Source organism: Teleopsis dalmanni, chromosome 1, assembly GCF_002237135.1.
Source record: "Teleopsis dalmanni isolate 2A chromosome 1, ASM223713v2, whole genome shotgun sequence".
NCBI lineage: Eukaryota > Metazoa > Arthropoda > Insecta > Diptera > Diopsidae > Teleopsis > Teleopsis dalmanni.
In genome coordinates this window covers 198371430-198375554 of record NC_051846.1, presented here as the reverse complement: position 1 = coordinate 198375554, position 4125 = coordinate 198371430, and positions in this window count along the sequence as shown.

Sequence of the window (4125 nt, the reverse complement as noted above, 5' to 3'; positions counted from 1 at the left end):
TTGATAATCATTTTTGTTATATGTAATGCTGAAATATATTTCGTCACATTATCAATTTAGTTATGTAGATAAGTTTAATGCCTGCATAATGTCTAGAAATATCTATGTGAACGGGCTACTGAGATCGCGCAACATTACTACATCAGGCTATTTTTCGGAGGGTTATTCTAAAGCATTGAATTATTTTAATAAACCAGATATAAAGAGCTAAAAATTTTCATTGTACATGTCAGATTTATATGAAAAGTGTTCAAAATTTGATATTTTAGGCTTGAATTAGTATTAAATCACTTCAAAATAAAATATCTATGTCTTGAATGAAATCATGAAAAAACACGTTGATATTTTACACCATTAACCTTTTATTTGGTAACAAACATATATAACTTCCGTTTGATTAGACTTTATTGCAGTAATTAATGAACAATTTTGTGGTCCAAAATAGAACTTCAACTTTTACTCGTCATAATCTAATGTCTCTTCAGCTTTAGGGTACTTTTGCGAAGATAGCTAGTAACCTTCTGTATCAACTTTTGATATATTAAATTTTGATATTAAATACTATGAATTAGCATTTTTATTTGCTATATATGTGAATTATTAGCACAAATAATTTTTGTCTTTATTTCTGTATACAAATGATAAAATATGAATTTGCATTACATATATTTAATTTAGTTTATATTTAGTACATCTGCGTAGGTGGTACTTTTTTTGTTATTAAATGCAAAACATCTAAACAAAAACCACGCAATTGTACGATAAATTAATTTTTTATATAGTGTTAATTATTAACACCAAATATTATTTGTCTAAACATTTATTATATATTTGTATAAGTATGCATAACACACTATACAAGGTGTTTCATTATTTAGAGATAGGTTAAGTTTGGGAGGTCTTCTCTTGATTTAAAAATAAGAAAAAAGAAAAGTATATGTTATTCTCAAAGCAAAAATAATCGAATATATAGCATAAGAAATTTAAATGTTTTAAATGTAACGTCTTAAAATTTAGAACTGTAATAGTGTGACATTAGTATCGCGTAAATAAGACATTTTATTTAACGTAATTAGATTCAGAATAATTTTCAATGCTGTAAGTAACATTTCGAATGGACAAGTCTTAAAATTAATTTTATTAATTTTGATATTAAGTTTAAATCATTTGGATTAAGAAGTTATTTCTTTATTTTCAAATAGTAAACTAAAATGATAACTTTGATATAATGCCAATAGTTTTTTTTTCGAATAGAGGTGGAATCTTCTAATGATGCTGTAATAGCATGCTGGATTTATGCTGTTCGATACCGCTTTTTCTCGGATTTACGCAGGTACGATGTTCTTGCATATGCCAAACTTGCGACACAGTACACCTACAGACTAAACCTTAACCCCTATAATAAAGGCAGCCCTTTAATAAATGTCCTGCTGGACCGCCAACTAGGTATTACTTCGCCAACAGTTAGAACTACTTGTGTGCTACCCGGAAATAAGATGAATGAACGAAATGGTTTGACATTATCTCCGCATTCCTAGATAATTAAATAGAAATATTACCAGATGATATATTGTAAGATATACTAAAAATGTTTAATATACATATTTAGGTAGATAAAACAAAAGTATAAAAATAAATAAATTAAATAAATAGCATATAAATGTAAATATATTTCAATAATTTTTAATTTTTAACAAATTTTTCTAATTATTTCTCGAACATAGAATTATTATTACTGTTAGTAAAAATTACGTATTAATAATCGTATATATGATAATTAAGGAATATTTTAAAAAATATTGATATCAATATTGTTTCTGTTAGTTTACAGAATCTTCTTTATTTATTAACTACAGAAGGCTATGTGGCTATTCATTTAAAACTGCATAAGCAGTTAACATATAAAGATAAGTATAACAGTGTTATATAGTATTAGTAACATAATTATAACTGTAACATAATACTTTAACTTTAACAAAGGTAGTATATAGATGACTGTTGCAATCCACTATAAAATAAGTTTTTAATTGTTAAAATAATACATGTTATCTTATTAATATCAACTTCCTAATAATGTTATATCGTTTATCAACAATTATTAATATTAAATATTTTATAAGGCGTCACTTATTTCTAAGCTAATAATTAAATTTGAATGCACCTATTTAAACACTGTGAAATAATTAGGGTAATTTAATAATAATAACAATCAACACTAATTGAAGTTAATGAAAATATAATAATATGATATACGTGACATACAATGTAACATTAAATATAAACAACAGTACTTAAAAGTGACAAATAATAATTAAGTAAAACGATCATGTATATATACAATTTTATCATATAAAAAATACATTAATTAGCTATTAATTTTCTATTTAATTTACTTTATCAATAAGTATAAGTTATTGACATTATTTGATTGTAATATAAAAAAGGGTTTGCACTAAATTAAATATTTGTTACAATCGTTTATCTATGAAAGCAAATACTTCAAGAAAAATATAAAAAAATTTAAACCTTAAGATATTGTCTTTTTAGTAAGAATTATATGTCATTAAATTTTGGAATATATTATTAAATATTGAAAAAAAATTGAAATAAAAATTATACACCTATGTCAAGAGTTTTAAATAGTTTTAAACAGAAGCATTTATATGTATATTAAGTCTACTAATGTTGGTTCATGTTGATACTTCACCAAGCCATAAAATGAAACATCGATATTTATAAATACATTAATAGCCACATAAATTACTAATTTACTAAATACGGAGCGATCAGCTTAGATTAGATCTGTTGATCATTTGTACGAATTAAAAATTTGTTAGAATGTGTCTGCTAGAAAGTTTAGAGATCCTCTACAGCTGTTTGTGATTGTGGCGAACAGATAATCTGTAAAATAAAGGTAGCCGCTGAAGCAGGTCTAATATCAACACATCAGTGTCAGGCAGATGCTTTTATAATATTACTTTCAGGTGTTGACTTCAGGTGACTGGAATCAAAAGTGTTGTCTAAAACCAATAATTCAGATACGATCAGATCGTTGTGGTGATATATTTTGTATCTAATGAATGTTACCGCTGCTTTGTCAGTTTATACAGAGTATCAAAGGATTTGCCGCAAAAATTCTTATGGGTTGCGAATTTTAAAGATACAATTCTAATATCAGCAATAAATTATGTTCTTTATGATTATAAATACTGGTATTTATTCACAAATAAAAATGATGTGTGCAATTTTAAATAAATTATTTCAAAAACATATTAAGAAGTATTGAATGCTTTGTTGCAGGGAAATAAAAGTTTATACTCAAAAGTATTAAAACTTAAGTTGAGTTTAAAATTCAAAATTGAATCTTTTATTAAGTATGAGTAATGCTAAAAACATTTTCAATTTGTTGAGTTATGAATTCCTTTAAGCTTAACTAATTACTTAACTTAACTAATTAATGTCGACATAGAATTGTGCAGATATTGAAAATACATTAGACATTATAATGTAGTGTCCACTTTTTCGTATAATGATTACAGATATTAAGCAAAATTTTATTATTTTTTATTATTTATTATTTTGTTCGTATAAGCTTTTCTCGACATAAAAAATTGTTTGTTTTAGCTTTCTTACTGAACTTTCTTTCTATGGCCATGTTAAGGTATGAAAAAATTATTTCTACTCAAAAATTTTGCAAAATTAGTTTTGATAGTTTCCGATAAATAAAATAAATTATATTATTATATACCCCCTACAGGCATTCACTACATTTTGTCAACTTTTCAGAGACCTGAACGGCATGGAACAGAGTATCTAATATATAGAACGGTTGATGTAAATAAAAGATAGTTGACAAAGTTTCTCGAATACTATTTCATTTTAGGTACTTTTGTCAATTTTTCAAAAACTTGGAAAACATAAATCGACAGTTGTAATTGATAAGATTTCAATAATAATATTATGTTTACATGAAATATATATCCTAACTTCTAGAAAACATAGATAGAATGAAACAGAATTTCTGAGGATTCAAATAGATCATGTAATGGATGGTTGAGAGGTATCTCGAATATTGAGACACATTTGTCAACTTTCAAAAAACCATTTAAATGTCGAAAAGAATTG